We start from the raw sequence: 16,879 nt of genomic DNA on the forward strand, positions 1-16,879 counted from the left end.
AACAGAATGAGAAAAATTTTTTGCAATCTACCCATCTGACAAAGGATTTATATCCAAAATCTACAAAGAACTAAAACAGATTTACAAGAAAAAATCAAATAAGCCCATTCAAAAGTGGGTGAAGTATATGAACAGACACTTTTCAAAAGAAGACATATATGAGGCCAACAAACATGAAAAAATGCTCATCATCACTGGTCATTAGAGAAATGCAAAACAAAATTACATTGAGATACCATCTCACACCAGTTAGAATGGCAATCATTAAAAAATCTGGAGACAGCAGATGCTGGAGAGGATGTGGAGAAATAGAAAAACTTTTATATTGTTGGTTGGAGTGTAAATTAGTTCAACCATTATGGAAGACAGTGTGGCAATTCCTCAAGGACCTAAAAATAGAAATTCCCTTTGACCCAGCAATCCCATTACTGGTTATATATCCAAAGGATTATAAATCGTTCTGTTGTAAGGACACATGCACTCGTATGTTCATTGCAGCACTGTTTACAATAACAAAGACTTGGAACCAACCGAAATGCCCATTAATGATAGACTGCACAGGGAAAATGTGGCACATATATACTATGGAATACTATGCAGCCATAAAAATCAATGAGTTTTTGTCCTTTCTAGGGTCATGGATGAACCTGGAAACCATAATTCTCAGCAAACTGATACAAGAACAGAAAATCAAACACCGCATGTTCTCACTCATAGGCGGGTATTGAACAATGAGAACACAGGGAAGAGAACATACCCCCTTTGGGGGGAGTAGGGGAGAGATAGTGGGGTGTAGAGAGTTGGGGAGGGATAACATGGAGAGAAATGCCAGATATAGGCAATGGAGATGGAGGCAGCAAACCACGTTTGCCATGTGCGTACCTATGTAACAATCCTGCATGTTCTTTACATGTACCCCAGAATTTAAAATGCAATTATATATATATCTACACACACACACACACACACACACACACACACACACACACACACACACGCACGCATATATTTTAAATCCTACCTGCTGTGGGGTAGGCTCGGGTGCCCGATCTGCCAGGAGGCTGAGAATGTTACATTCTGACATCTGTAAGCTCACAGCAACTGGGCAAATTCGGGCAATGGTAGCTGGGAGTCAAGTCACACTGGCTTTCATGTCACTCAGCAGTTCTTCCAGCTGTTTCAGAACTTTGTAGAGGACTGCATTTTCTGGCTTGTTTCCTGCCATTGACTCCTTGGACTGGTGCTGATGATTTTCTGCCAAGCACTCCACCTCAGCTAAGCAGGTGTTCAGGGCCATGAAAGGGTGAAAAGGGTCTTCTGACATGTTCAAGTAAGCATCCCAGCACAGCTGTTCCTCAATCACCAGAGCCTGTTCTAAGAGCTTGAACCTCTGAGCTAGAAATTCATTCTTGATCTCTAAGAAATTGCCATGGTTCATTTCACCCTTGAAAGGCTCATTGAGGATGGCATAGAGTGGGTCATTCTGGATGTCTTGCCACTGGGCTTAGCCATGGTTTATGATATCAGCTAGCAGCCAGTAGTCATGCTGTTGATGCTGGATCTCATAAGTCTTCTTGGTAACTGTGGCTGCCCATTCTTTATTCTGCCAAAGGGAGTGCAAATCAGGAAAATGACCATCTGCAATGTTGAACATGAAATGCTGTTTGATATTTTCCTTCTGTTTCTCATCATTCAGATCCTTGGGGTCTCTTCATTCGGAAGCATCACCTCTTTTTTCTCTTCTTTTTTTCTTCTCTTTTTTGTCTTCTACTACAATAGGGGTCAGATCTATTGCTGACTTCTCCTCCACCTTCTCTACATCAGCAACGCCTTTGGGATCTGTCTTAATAGGTTCCTCTGTTCTCTCCTTCATCTCTGACTTTTCCACTTTCTCCTCACCCTCGGGGTGTTCAACAATGACCTTTTCATCCTCTGAGGCAGAGGTAGGGGTCTGTGTACACTCAGTGGTAGTCCCAAGGGCTGCAGGTTTAATCTCCTTTTCTCCATGTGCTCTTCTTTGAGGCTATTTTCCTCTATTTTTATCCCATCTTCAGCAGATGGGGCAGGTGCAGGAGTGTTGGGCTCCATGTCCCCTAAAATGGAGAGTGTAGGAATCTGGGGAGGGTTACCCTGGCTGAGACATTTTTCATATCCTATACTCCAGCCAGTTCAGGCATGCTCAAGCACCCATTAACATATTCAAACTCCTGAACCCTCTTGTGAATCAAAGACATAAAACCTTTCTTTGCCTTGTCATGCCTTAAGATGTTACACATAGTGCCTTGCCTTGCTTTATGATGTTTCACAAAATGTCTTGCCTTGCTTTGCCTTTGTTTACCATGGTGCCAATGGTGCCTTTCCTTTCCTTAGCATGGTGACTGTGCTGCCTTGCCTTTCATTGCATTATAATGGTGTCCCTGGTGCCTTGCCTTGCTTTGCCTTCCATGGTGCCCATGGTGTCTTGTCTTGCCTTGCCATGCCTTGCTCTAACACAATGCCCATGGTGCCTTGCCTTGCCATACAATGGTGCACATGGTGCCTCATCTTGCCTTGCCAAGCCTTATCATGGAGGCCATGGTGTGTTGTCTTGCCTTACCTTGCTTTGCCTTGCCTTACCATCATTCCCATGCAGCCCATGGGACTTGCCTTTCCTTGCCTTAACATAGATCCCATGGTACTTTCCTTGCCTTACCATGGTCCCCACAGTGTCTTGTCTTGCTTTGCCTTGGCTAAATATGGTGCCCACAGTGTCTTGTCTTTCCTTGCCTGGCCTTGCCTTGCCTTACAAAGGTGCACAAAGTACCTTGTGTTGCTTCGACATTCCCTACCACGGTGCCCATTGTTCCTTGCCTTATCTTGCCTCACCATGCCATGGATCCTGTGGTGCCTTTCTATGCCTTGCCTTGCCTTAACATAGTGCCCGTGATGCCTTGCATTGAATTGCCTTGTCTTACCATGGTGCCCAAAGTACTTTGCCTTGTCTGGCCTTAGCCTGTTGCCCATGGTGACTGCTTGCCTTGACTTACCTTAACATGGTGCCAATGTTTCCTTTCCTTGCCTTGTCCTATTATGATGAAGATGGTGCCTTGCCATTCCATACCTCTCCATGGTGTTACTGGTGCTTTGCCTTGCCTTACCATGGTGCCCATGGTACCTTGGTACCTTGCCTCAACAGGGTGCCTGTGCTGCCTTCCCTTGCCTTGCCCTATTATGGTGTACATGGTGCCTTTCCTTGCCATGCCTTACCATGATGCTCATGGTACCTTGCCTTGCCTTACCATGGTGCCCATGGTACCTTGTCTTGCCTTGCCTTAACATGGTGCCCCAGGTGTCTTCCCTTTCCTTCCTTTGCCTTACCATGGTGACCATAATTCTTTGCCTTGCCTTTACTTTATTTGCCTTCCCTTGCCATACCATGGTGCCCATGTTGCCCATGGTGCCTTGCACTGCTTTCCCTTGCTTACAATAGTGCCCATGGTGTCTTGCCTTGCCTTACCTTGCCTTGTCTTCTTTACCATGGTGTCCATGGTAACTTTCCATTTCTTCCCTTACCATTGTGTGCATTGTGTCTTGTCTTGCATTGCCTTACCATGGTGGCCATAGCGCTGTGTCTTGCCCTGCCTTGCTTTGACTTTTCTCACCATGGTGCCAATGTTGCCTTGTGATGATTTGCCATAATATAACATGGTGTCCATGGTTCTCTGCCTTGCCTTGCCTTGCCTTACCATTGTGCCCATTGTGCCTTGCCTTGTCTTACCATGGTGATCATGGTGCCATACATTGTCTTGTCTTTTATGCTGCCCATGGTTCCTTGCCTTCCCTTGCTTTGACTTACCTTACCATGGTGCCCTTGGTGCCGATGATGCCTTTTCTTCCCTTGCCTTGCTTTATCAGGTACCCATGGTTTCTTGCCTTGCTTTACCATGCCTTACCATGGTGCCCATGCTGTAAATGGTGCTTTGCATTTCCTTCCCATGACTTACCATTGTGTCCATGGCACCTTTCTTTGCCTTGCCTTGTCCACTTTGTCTTGCCTACCACTGTGCCCATCGTGCCTTGCCATGCCTTGCTTTCCCTTGCCATAGTGCCTATCGTGTCTTACCTTGCCTTTCCTTGCCTTACGATGCTGCTCATGGTGTCTTGCCTTACCTAACCTTTCATTGCCTCACCTTGTCATGCTACCTATGTGGTTTTTCCTTCCATATACTTGCCTTACCATGGTGCCCATGGTGTCTTATTTTGCCTTGCCTTGCGATGCTGCCAATGGTGCATTACCTTGCCTTACCATGGAGCCCCGGTGCCTTGCCTTGATTTGGCTTGCCTTACCATGGTGCCTATCATACATTGCTTTGCCTTCTTTTGTCTTTCCTTACCATGGTTCCCATGGTGCACTGTCTTACTGTTTCATGCCTTGCCTTGTTTACCATGGTGACCAAAGTGCCTTGTCTTGCCTTGCCTTACCATAATGGCCATGATGCCTTGTTTTGCCTTGCCTTGCCTTACTGTTGTGCCCATGTTGCCTTGCCTTGCCTTACCATGGTTGCCATGGTGTTTTCTTTTTCATGTCTTGTCTTACAATGGTGCCCACGGTGTCTTGCCTTGCATTGCCTTGACTTACCATGGTGCTTATGGTGTCTTGCCTTGCCTAGCCTGACCTTTCCTTGACTTTCCAAGATGCACAAAGTGCCTTGCCTTGCCTTATCTTGCTTTACCATGGTTCCCATTTTGCCTTGTCTTCCCTTGCCTTATCATAGTGCCAATCCTGCCTTGCCTTACCTTGCCTTGCCTTGCTGTATCATGGTGCCCACGGTGCTTTACCATGCCTTGCTTTGCTTTAACATGGTATTCATAGTGCCTTGCCTTGCATTACCCTGGAGCCTGTGGTGTCTTGTGTTAAGTTGCCTTGAAATGCCTTGCCTTACCATGGTGCCCATGGTAACTTGCCTTGCATTCCCTTAACATGCTGCCCATGATGTCCTTTTTTGCATTGCCTTGCCTTGCTTTACCATGGTGCCCATTGTGCCTTTCCTTGCATTGCCTTACCATGATGCCCATAGTGCAATGCCTTGCCTTGCCTTGCTTTGCCTTGCCTTCCCATGGTGCCCACAGTGCCTTACCTTGCCTTGTCTTGCCTTACCAGGTTGCCCTTCATTCAATCCTTTGCCTTGCCTTGAATGGGTGCCCATGGTGCCTCCCCTTGTCTTACCATGGTGCCCATGATGCTTTGGCTTTTCTTGCCTAACCATATGCATATGGTAACTTGCCTTGCCTTGCATTCCATGGCTTTACCTTGGTGCCCATGGTGCTTTGCCTTTACTTGCCTTGCCTTACTATGGTGCCCACAGTGCATACGTTTCCCTTGTCTTGTGTTGCAATGGTGCCCATTGTGTCTTGCCTTGCCTTGCCTTACCTTGCTGCCCGTGGCACATTGCCTTGGCTTGCCTTGCTTTGCCTTACTGTGGTGCTAATGGTGTTTTGCTTTGCCTTGCCTTGCCTTGCCTTACTTTACCATGGTTCCCATGGTGTCTTGTGTTGCCTTGTCATGCCATGCCTTACCATGGTGCCCATGGTGCCATACCTTGCTTTGCCTTGCCTTATCACGGAGCACATGGTGCATTGCTTTGCCTTACCTTGCTTTGCCTTGCCTTACCATAATGCCCATGCTGCTCATGGTGCCTTGCCTTGCCTTAGCATGGTGCCCATGGTCCTTGCCTTGCCTTGGCTTGTCTTGCATGGAGTCCATAGTGCTTTATTTTGCCATGCCTTGCCTTCCCATGGTGCCCATTGTGCCTTTCCTTGCCTTGCCTTGTCATGTATTGCCCTACCATGGTTTCAGTAGTGTCTTGCCTTTCTTTACCTTGCCTTACCATGCTAGCCATAATGTCTTTTTATGCATTGCCTTGCTTTACAATGATGCCCATATTGCCTTTCCTTGGGAGGCCATGTCTCACCTTACGATGATGCCTGTGCTGCCTTGCCTTGCATTACCATGGTGCCCATGGTGACTTGCCTTGCCTTACCATGTTGCCCATGGTGACTTGCCTTACATTACCATACTGCCTATGGTGCCTTGGTTTTCCTTGTCTTGCCATGCTTACCATGGTGTGCATGATCTCTTGCCTTGCTTTACAATAGTGCCTATGCTGCCAATGGTGCTATGCATTGATTTGCCTTGCCTTATCATGATGCCAATGATGACTTATCTTGCATTGCCTTGCCTTACCATAGTGCTTATAGTACCTTGCCTTGCCTTGAATTACCTTGTTGCCTTTGGTGCTATGCCTTGCCTTACCATGTTACCCATGGTTTCTTGTCTTGCCTTCACTTGCTGTGCCTTATCATATTGCCCTTGGTGCCTTGTGTTGTCTTACATTTCTATGGCAAACTATGGTTCCAATGGTGACTTGCCATGCCGTATATCATGGTGCCCATGGTGCCTTACATTGCCTTACATTCCCATGCCAAACAATGGTGCTCATGGTGACTTACCTTCCCTTATGTTGCCTTACCATGGTGCCATTGGTGCCTTGCCTAACCTTGCTTTATATTGGTTCCCAAGGTGTCTTGTCTTGCCTTTTCTTGCATAACCATGGTGACCATGGTGCCTTCACTTACCTTACATTGTCCAACCATAGTATTCATGGTGCCTTGCCTTGCCTTGCCTTACCGTGGTGCCCAAGATGCTTCCCTCACGTTTCCTTGCCTTACCGTGGTGCTCATTCTGCATTGCCTTCCCTCACTTTGCCTTGCCTTACCATGGTGCCCATGTTACCTTCCCTTTCCTTGCCATGCCTTGATGTACCATGCTGCCCATGGTTCCTTGCCGTGCCTTGTTTTGACTTACCATAATGCCCATGGTGCCATGATTTGCTTTACCTTGCATTGCCTTACCATGGGACTCATGGTGCGTACCCTTGTCTTGCATTGCCTTGCCTTACAATGGTGCACATGTTGCCTTGCCTTGCCTTGCCTTGCACTCCTATTGTGCCCTAATGCCTTGCATTGCCTTACCTGCCTTACCATGGTGCCCATGGTGCCTTGCAATACCTTAACTATTCTTGCCTTTCCATGGTGCCCATGGTGAATTGCCTTAACTTGCCTTGCATTGCTATGGTGTCCATAGTGTCTAGGCTTCTTCCTTACTATTGTGTTTCAGGTGCCTTGCTTTCCTTGTCTTAGTTTACCATGGTGCCTATGGTGCCTTGCCTTGTATTACCATTGTACTCATGTTGTCTTGTTTTACTATGGTGCCCATATTGGCTTAGAGTGCCTTGTCTTCCTTTACTGTTGTGCCAATGGTGCCTTGCCTTGCCTTACTATGGTGCCCATGGTGCCTTGTATTGCCTGTTCTTGCATTGGTGGCTATTGTAGCTTACCTTTCCTTGCCTTACCCCGGTGCTCATGATGCCTTTTCTTGCCTTGCCTTGCATTCCCATGGTGCCCATAGTGCCTTGCCTTCTTATTCCTTACCTTAACATGTTGCCCATGATGACTTCCTTTAGCTTGACATTCTTTGCCTTACCATGGTGCCCATGGTGCCTTGCCTTGTCTTGAATTTCCATGGGGCCCATGGTGACTTGCCTTGCATTGTCTTTTCTTATCATGGTGCACATGGTGCCTAGCCTTGCTTGTCTTGCCTTGTTCTGCTTGCCTTGCCTTACCATGGTGTCCACGCTGCCCATGGTGACTTTCATTGTCTTGCCTTGCCTTTACAAGCCCAGCCTTACACTGTGCCCATGATGCCTAGCCTTGCCTTACCACTGTGCCCATGGTGCCTTGCTTTACCTTTCCTCGTCATACCTTGTTGCCCATGGTGCTGTGCCTTGCCTTAGCATTGTTTTCATGGTGCCTTTGCTTTTTTGCCTTATCATAGTGCCCATGGTACCTTGCTTTGCCTTCCCTTGACTTACCATGGTGCCCATAGTGCCATGTTTTGCTTTTCCTGCCAGACTATCATACCCATGATGCCTTGCCTTGTTTTTCCTTGCCTCAGCTTTCCTTGTCTTACCATGGTGTCCATGGTGGCTTGCCTTGCTTTTATGTGCTTACCATGCAGCCCATGGTGCCCTACTTTGCCTTGCCTTGCCTTACCTTGGTTACCATGGTGCCTTGCCTTTCCTTCCCTTAACTTGTCTTGTATTTCCATGGTGCCCATGGTGCCTTGACTTGCCTTGCCTTGCCATGGTGCCCATGCTACCTTGACTTTCTTTCCACTGTCTTACCATTTGGCCCATGTTGCCTTGTCTTGCTTTGCCTTGCCTTACCATGCTGCCCATTTTACCTTCCCTTGCCTTATGATGGTGCTCATTGTGCCTTGCCTTGCCTTTTACCTTACCATGGTGATCCAGGTGCCTTGCCTTTAATTGCGTTGCATTACCATGGTGCCCATGGTGCCTTGCCTTACATAGCCTTGCCTTACCATGATGTCAATGATGCCTAGCTTTGACTTGCCATACCATGATGCCAATGTACATGGCTTTGCCTTGTCTTGCCTTATCATGGTGCCCATGATGCCTTGCCTTCCTTTGACTTGCCTAGCCTTGCCTAGGCTTACCATGGTGCCCATGATGCCTTGCCTTGCCGAATCTTGCCTTACTATGGTGTCATGTTGCCTTGCATTTTTTGCTTTGCCTGGCTTTACCATGATGCCCATGCTGCCCTGCCTTGGCCTGCCTTAGCATTCTACCCATGGTTCTTTGCCTTACTTTGCCTTACCATGATGTCCACACTGCCTTGCCTTGCCTTACCATAATGTCCATGGAGAGTTGCTTTGCCAAGACTTGCCTTACCATTGTGTCCATGGTGCATTGCTGTTCTTTCCTTGCCTTGCTTCTCATAACCATGGTGCCCTTTGTCCCTTGACTTGCCCTTCCTTGACTTACCGTGGTGTCCATGGTGCCATGCCTTGCCTTGGTTGACTTACCCTGGTGCCCATGGTGCCTTGCTTTGTCTTGCTTAACTATGTTGCCCATGGTGCCTTGCCTTGCCTTAACATGTAAGCTCATGGTGCCATATTTGTCTTGCCCTGCCTAGCTTTGCCATACCATGGTGCCCTGATGCCTTACATGGCTTTGCTTTACCATGGTTCCCATGTTGGCTGGCCTTGCCATGCCTTGCCTTAACGTGTTGACCATGGTGCATTGCATTGCCTTGCCTTGCCTTGCCCAACCATGGTGCTCATTAGGACTTGCCTTTCCTTGCTTTACTATATCATGCTGCCCATGGTGCTTTGTCTTACTGTGCCATGTCTTGCCATATCATGGTCCCCATGGTGCCTTTTTCATCATTGATTTACTTTACCATGGTACCCATGATAACTTGCCTTGCTGTGCCTTACCATATGCACATGGGAACTTGCCTTGTCTTCCATTCCCTTGCTTTAACATGGTGCCCATACTGCTTTGCCTTGCCTTACCACAGTGCCCAATGTGACTTGCATTGCCTTACATTGTCTTACCATGGTACCCATGGTTCCTTTCCTTGCCTTGCATTGCCTAACCACAGTTCCCATTTTGAATTTTATTGGCTTGCCTTGCTTTGACTTACCATGGTACTTATGATGTTTTGCCTTTCATTGCCTTGACGTACCATGGTGCTGATGATGTCTACCATTCCTTGTGTTGCCTTGCCTTGCCATGCCATGGTGCCCATGGTGCCTTTGGTGCCTTGCCTTGCTTGTCATAGTGCCAATTGTGCCTTGCCTTGCTTTGTCATGCTTTGTCATGCTGCTCATGGTGCCTTGCCTTTCCTTGCCATGTCTTACCATTGTGCCAATGGTGCTTTGCTTTGCCTTCCCTTGCCTTACCATGATGCACCTGTTGCCTTGTCTTATCTTACCATTGTGCCCATGGTGCCTTGCCTTGCCAGATCTTACCATGGTGCCCATGGTGCCATGCCTTGCCTTCCCTTGTCTTTCCATGGTCCCCATGATGCCTTACCTTCTCTTTCCCAGCTTTACCATGGTGTCTAATGTGTTTTGCCTTGCCTTACCTTGCCTAATCATGGTACCCATGGTACCTTGACGTGTCTTGCCTTTCCTTTCATTTTCTTCCCTTGCCTTACCATTGTACCCATTGTGCCTTACCTTGCCTTAACTTGCCTTACCATAGTGCCCATGGTGCTGTGTCTTTCCTTCAGTTAACATGGTGCCCATGGTGCTTTGCATGGCTTTACCTTGCCTTGCCCTACCATGGTGTAATGGTTTCTTGCCTTGCCTTATCATGGTACCCCTAGTGACTTGCCTTGCCTTTCCATGGTGCTCATACCACACATAGTACATTGCCTTGTCATGCCTTGCAATAACAAAATGCCCTTGAATCCTTATTTTGCATGCCTTACCATGGTGCCCATGGTGCCTTGCCTTACCTTGTCTTGCTTTACCATGGTGCCCATAATGCTTTGCCTTGCCTTACCATGATGCCCTTGATGCCTTGCCTTTCTTCCCTTACCATGGTGCCCAAAGTACCTTGAATTTCCTTGCCTTCTCTTGCCTTGATTTGCCTTACCATCGTGCTCATTGTGCCTTGAATTGCCTTGCCATGGTGTCAGTGGTACCTTGCATTGCCTTCCCTTGCCTTACCGTGTTGTCCATGTTGCCTTTCCTTGCTATGCCTTGCCCTACCATAGTGCCCATTGTGCCTTGCCTTAGCATGAGGCTCATTGTTTCTTGCTTTGTCTTACCATGGTGCCCCTGGTGCATTGCCTTGCCTAGCCAGCCTTACTGTCTTGTCTACTGTGGCTTAACTTGCCTTGCCTTGCATTATCAAAGTGTCATGTTGCCTTGGCTTGCCTTGCTTTGCATTGCCTTACCATGTGACCCATGATACATTCTTTTGCCTTGTCTTTCCTTGCCTTACTAGGGTGCCCTGTTGCCTTGTATTGCCTTGCCTTGCCTTACCGTGTTGCCCATGATGCCTTGCCTTGACTTCTATTGCCTTGCCTTACTATAGTGTCCATGGTGCATTGCCTTACTTTGCATTGTCTTGCCTTGTTTAGCATAGTGTCCATAGTACCTTGCTTACCTTGCCTTTCCATGGGGTCTCAGGTCCCTTGCCTTTCCATGGGGCCTCAGGTCCCTTGCCTTTCCTTGTCTTGCCTAACCATGGTGTACCAGGTGACTTGTCTTTACTTGCCTTGAATTAAAGTGGTGTCCATGAGGCCTTGATTTGCCTTTATTGGCTTACCATAATGCCTTGCCTTGCCTTACAATTGTACTTATGGTTCCTATAATTGCCATGTTTTACCATGGTGCCAATGTTGCCTTAGCTTGTGTTGCCATACGTTACCATGGTGCCCATGATGCCCTGCATTGTGTTGCCTTACCAATGTGCTCATGGTGTCATGTCTTGACATGCCTTGCCTTGCATTGCCATGGTGCCCATGGTTCCTTGCATTGCCTTCCATTGTCTTACCATGTTTCCATGTTGCCTTGCCTTGTCATGCCTTACCTTACCATGGTGTCCACTGTGCCTTGCCTGGCCTTACCATGGTGCTCATGGTGCCTTGCCTTTCCTTGCCTTGCCTTACAATTGTGCCCATGGTGTTTTGCCTTACCTTGCCTTGCCTTACCTTTCTGTTCATGGTGCCTTGCCTTGCTTTTTCTTGCCTTACCATGATGCCCATGGTGCCTTGACTTGCCTTACCTTGCAGTAGCTTGGTGCTCAGGGTGTCTTAACTTCCCTTTATTTGCCATACAATGGTGCCCATAATTCCTTCCCTTTCTATTGTGCCTAGGGTGTCTTGCCTTTCCTTACCATGGTGCTGATGGTGCCCTGCCTTGCTTGGTCTTGCCTAACTATGGTCCTCATGGTGCCTTGCCTTAACTTGCATTAACACCTTGCCCATCATGCCATGCTTGCCTTGCCTTCCTTTGCCTTACCATGGTTCTCAATATGCCTTTTGTCGCTTTGCCTTGCTATGGTGCCCATGTTGTCTGTCCTTGCCATGACTTGCCTTAACATGGTGCCCATGGTGCATTGCCTTGCCTTGCCCTACAATGGTGCCCACTGGGCCTTCCCTTGCCTTGCTTTGCCTTTCCATGTTTCCCATGGTGCCTTGCCTTGTCTTGCCTGGCTGTACCATAGTTCTGATGATGCATTGCCATGCTTTTTCTTGCCTTGCCATGGTGCCCATGGTGCCTTTTTTCTTTGTGACTTTCCTTACCATGGTACCAATGATGTCTTGCCTTGCCTCCCCTAAGCATATGTTCATGGTTACTTGCATTTCCTTTCTTTAAGATGGTGCCCATACTGCTTTTCTTGCCTATCCAAGGTTCCCATAGTGCCTAGGCTTCATGGGCACCATGGTATGGCAAGGCAAGGCAAGGTAAGGACCATCGGCACATGGTAATGTAAGGTATGGCAAGGCAAGGGAAGGCAAGGCACCTTAAGCATTATGGTAAGGCAAGGCAAGGCAACGAAAGGCACCATGGGACCAGGCGTGGTGTGTCATGCTTATAACCCAAGCACTTTAGAAGCCAAGGTGGGCAGATCACCTGAGGTCGGGAGTTCAAGACCAGCCTAACCAACATGGTGAAACCCCATCTTAAAAAAAAGGTGCATGGACAACATGGTTAGGCAAGGCAAGGCATGACAAGGGACCATTGAAACCATGGTAAGGCAAGGCACCTCAGAAAACCATAGACACCATGGTAAGGCAAGTCACCATAGGCACCACGTTAAAGCAAGGCAAGACAAGGCACCATGGGCATTATGTTAAGGAAAGGCAATGCACCATGGGTAACAATTCATGGCTATAAAGCAAGGCAAGGCAAGGCAACTCCAGAACAGGCAATTCCAGGCAAGCTATGGCAAGGCTAGGCAAGGCGATTCCAGGCAAGGCAATTCAAGGCAAGGCAAGGTAATGCTAAGCAAGACAATTCCAGCTAAGGCAAGGCAAGACAAGACAAGACAAAACAAGGCAAGGCAATTCCAGAGAAAGGCAATTCCAGGTAAAACAAGGAAAGGCAAGGCACGTCAAGACAATTACAGGCGACAAAATTTCAGGCAAGGGAAGGCAAGAAAAAGCAAGACAAGGCAATTCCAGGCAAGGCAAGGCAAGGCAAGGCTATTCCAGACAAGGCAATTTCAGGCAAGGCAAGTCAATTCCAGGCAAGGCAAATCCAGGCAAAAGAAGGAAAGGCTAGGCAAGGCAAGGCAATTTCAGGCAAGCAAATTCCGGGCAAGGCAAGGCAATGAAAGACAGGGCAATTCCAGGCAACTCAATGTCAGGCAAGGCAAGGCAAGGCAATCTCAAGAAAGGCAAGGCAAAGCAAGACAATCTCAGGCAAGGCAAGGCAATCCCAGGCAAGGCAAGACAAGGCAAGACAAGACAAGGCAAGTCAATCCCAGGCAAGGCAATTCCAAGCAAGGGAAGGAATTGCCTTGCCTTTCCTTTTGCCTTGCCTTGCCTGGAATTGCCTTGCCTTGCCTTTTGCTTTGCCTTTTGCCTTGCCTTGCCTGGAATTGCCTTGCCTTTCCTTTTGCCTTGCCTTGCCTGGAATTGCCTTGCCTTGCCTTTTGCCTTGCCTTTTGCCTTGCCTTGCCTGGAATTGCCTTGTCATGCCTTTTGCCTTTCCTTTTGCCTTGCCTTGCCTTGCCTGGAATTGCCTTGCCTTGTTGCCTTTTGCCTTGCCTTGTCTGGAATTGCCTTGCCTTGCCTTTTGCCTTGCCTTTTGCCTTGCCTTTTGCCTTGCCTTTCCTGGAATTGCCTTGCCTTGCCTGGAATTGCCTTGCCTTGCCTGGAATTGCCTTGCCTTGCCTTGCCTGGAATTGCCTTGCCTGGGATTGTCTTGACTTGCCTTGCCTTGCCTGGAATTGCCTTGCCTGGAATTGCCTGGAATTGCCTTGCTTAGCATTGCCGTGCCTTGCCTTGCCTTGAATAGCTTTGCCTAGACTTGCTGTACCTTGCCTGGAATTGCCTTGTCTGGAGTTGCCTTTCCTTGCCTTTCTTTGCCTTGCCTATCCTTGCTTTGCCTGGAATTCCTTGCCTGGAATTACCTTGTCTTGCCTTGCCTTGCGTTTTCTGAAATTGCCTTGTTTTTCCTTGCCTTGCCTTGCCTGGAATTGCCTTGCCCAGAATTGCCTTGCTTTGTTTTGCCTTGCCTTGCTTGCCTGGTATAGCCTTGCCTGGAATTGCGTGGCCTTGCCTTGTGTTCACTTGCCTGGCCTGGAATTGCCTTGCCTTGAATTGCCTTGCCTAGACGTACCGTGCCTTGCCTGGAATTGCCTTGTCTGGAGTTGCCTTTCCTTGCCTTTCTTTGCCTTGCCTATCCTTGCTTTGCCTGGAATTCCTTGCCTGGAATTACCTTGTCTTGCTTTGCCTTGTATTTCCTGAAATTGCCTTGTTTTTCCTTGCCATGCCTTGCCTGGAATTGCCTTGCCCAGAATTGCCTTGCTTTGTTTTGCCTTGCCTTGCTTGCCTGGTATAGCCTTGCCTGGAATTGCGTGGCCTTGCCTTGTGTTCACTTGTCTGGCCTGGAATTGCCTGGCCTGGAATTGCCTTGCCTTGACTTCCCTTCCCTTGCCTTGCCTTGCCTTGCCTTGCATTGCCTGGAATTATTTTGCCTTGCCTTGTCTTGTCCTGACTGGAAGTGCCTTGCCTAGAATTTCCTTGTGTTGCTTTGCCTTGCCTTGCATGTAATTGTCTTGCATTGCCCTGCCTTGACTGGAATTGCCTTCCCTGGGATTGCCCTGCATTGCCTTGCCTTGCCTTGCCTTGCCTCGAATCACCTTGCCTGAAATTGCCCTACCTTGTCTTGTCTTACATTACTTGGAATGGCATTGCCTGAAATTGCCTTGCCTTGCCTGAAATTTCCTTGACTTGATTTGCCTGGAATTGCCTTGCAGGAATTGCCTTACCGTGCCTGCAATTGTCTTGCCAAGAATTGTCCTGTGTTGCCTTGCCTTGCCTATTCTTGCCTTGCCAGGAACTGCCTTGCCTTGCCTTGCCTTGAATTTTTTTTGCCTGGAGTTGCCTTGCATTGCCTAACCTTGTTTTGCCTTGCCTATTCTTGCCTTGCCTAGAACTGCCTTGCATTGCCTTGCCTATTCTTGCCTTGCCTAGAACTGCCTTGCATTGCCTTGCCTCGAATTTCTTTGCCTGCCTTGCCTTACCTATTCTTGCCTAGAATTGCCCTGCCTCGCCTTGCTGGAAGTGTCTTGCCTTTCCTTGCCTTGACTTGCCCTGCCCTGCCTTGCCTGGAATTGCCTTGCCTTACTTTGCATTGCGATGCCTGGAATTGCCTTGCATAGAATAGTTTTGCCTTGCCTTTCCTTGCCTTGCCTTGCCTGGTATTGCCTTGCCTGGAATTGCCTTGCCCTGCATTGCTTTACCTTACCTGAAATTGCCCTGTCTTGCCTTGCTTTGCCTTGCCTGGAATTGCCTTGCCTGAAATTGCCCTGCCTTACCTTGCCTTGCATTGCCTCAAATTGCCTTGCTGGAATTGTCCTGCCTTCCTTTGCTTTGCCTTACCTGTAATTGCCTTGCCTGTAATTGCCTTGCCTTGAACTGCCTTGCTCGGCTAAAATTCCCTTGCCTGGAATTGCCTTGCTTAGCCTGGAATTGTCTTGCCTGGAATTGCCTTGCCTTTTCTGGAATTGCCTTACCTGGAATAGCCTTTCTTAACTTGCCTTGATTTGTCTGGAATTGCCTTGCCTTTTCTTGCCTTGCCTGGAATTGCATGGCCTTGCCTTGTGTTCACTTGCCTTGCCTGGAATTGCATGGCCTTGCCTTGTGTTCACTTGCCTTGGCTGAAATTGCCTTGCCCTGCCCTGCCCTGCCCTGCCCTGCCCTGCCCTGCCCTGCCCTGCCCTGCCCTGCCCTGCCCTGCCCTGCCCTGCCCTGCCTTGCCTTGCCTTGCCTTGCCTTGCCTTGCCTGAAATAGTTCGGTCTTGCCTGGAATTGCCCTGTCTTCCATTGCCTTACCTTGCCTGGAATTACCTTGCCTGGATTTGCCTTGCCTGGAATTGACTTGCCAAGCCTTTTTTTGTCTTGCCTGGAATTGCCTTGCCTGGAATAGCCTTGCCTGGAATTTTCTTGCCTGGTTTTTATTTGCCTTGCCTTGCCTTATCTGGAATTGCCTTGCCTGGAATTTCCTTGCCTGGAATTGCCTTCCCTTGCCTTCCCTTTCCTTTCCTTGCCTTGTCTTGCATTGTCTGAAATTGTTTTGTCTTGCCTTGTCTTGCCATGACTGGAAGTGCCTTGACTGAAATTTCCTTGTGTTTCTTTCTCTTGCCTTGGGTGGAATTGCCTTCCCTGGAATTGCCTTGCATTGTGCTGCATTGCCTGGAGTTGTCGTTTCTGGGATTGCCCTGCATTGCCTTGCCTGGCCTTGCCTTGAATCGCCTTTCCTGATATTGCCTTGTCTTACATTACATGGAATTGCATTGCCTGGAATTGCCTTGCCTGAAATTTCCTTGCCTTGACTTGCCTAGAATTGCCTTCCTGGAATTTCCTTACCTTGCCTGCGATTGCCTTGGATGGAATTGCCCTGTCTTGCCTTACCTTGCCTTGCCTTGCATATTCTTGCCTTGCCTGGAACTGTCTTGCATTGCCTTTCCTCGAAATTCTTATCCTGGAGTTATTCTGCCTTTCCTTACCTTTTATTGCCTCGAATTTCCCTGCCTTGCCTTGCCTGGAATTGCCCTGCCTTGCCTTTCCTTGCCTTGCCTTGCCTGAAATTTCCTTGCCTTGCCTTGCCTTGGGCAGCATTGCGTGGAATTGCATTGCCTGCAATTGCCCTACCTTGCCTTGTCTTGCTTTGTCTGGAATTGTCTTGCCTGGAATTCTCCTGCCTTGCGTTGCCTTGCATTGCCTCAAATTACCTCGAATTGCCTTGCCTGAAATTGCACTGTCTTGCCTTGCCTTGCCCTGCCTTGCC

The 16,879-nt window shown here is 48.4% G+C and overlaps 1 pseudogene; it reads right to left on the minus strand.

Annotated features, from left to right (window-relative positions):
* Nucleotides 1-3,995, minus strand: part of LOC103790964 (chromodomain-helicase-DNA-binding protein 4-like) — a 114,711-nt pseudogene extending 110,716 nt beyond the window's left edge.
* Nucleotides 3,996-16,879: the final 12,884 nt, after the last annotated feature.

The sequence above is a fragment of the Callithrix jacchus genome, chromosome X (genome assembly GCF_049354715.1).
Source record: "Callithrix jacchus isolate 240 chromosome X, calJac240_pri, whole genome shotgun sequence".
Classification (NCBI taxonomy): Eukaryota; Metazoa; Chordata; class Mammalia; order Primates; family Cebidae; genus Callithrix; species Callithrix jacchus.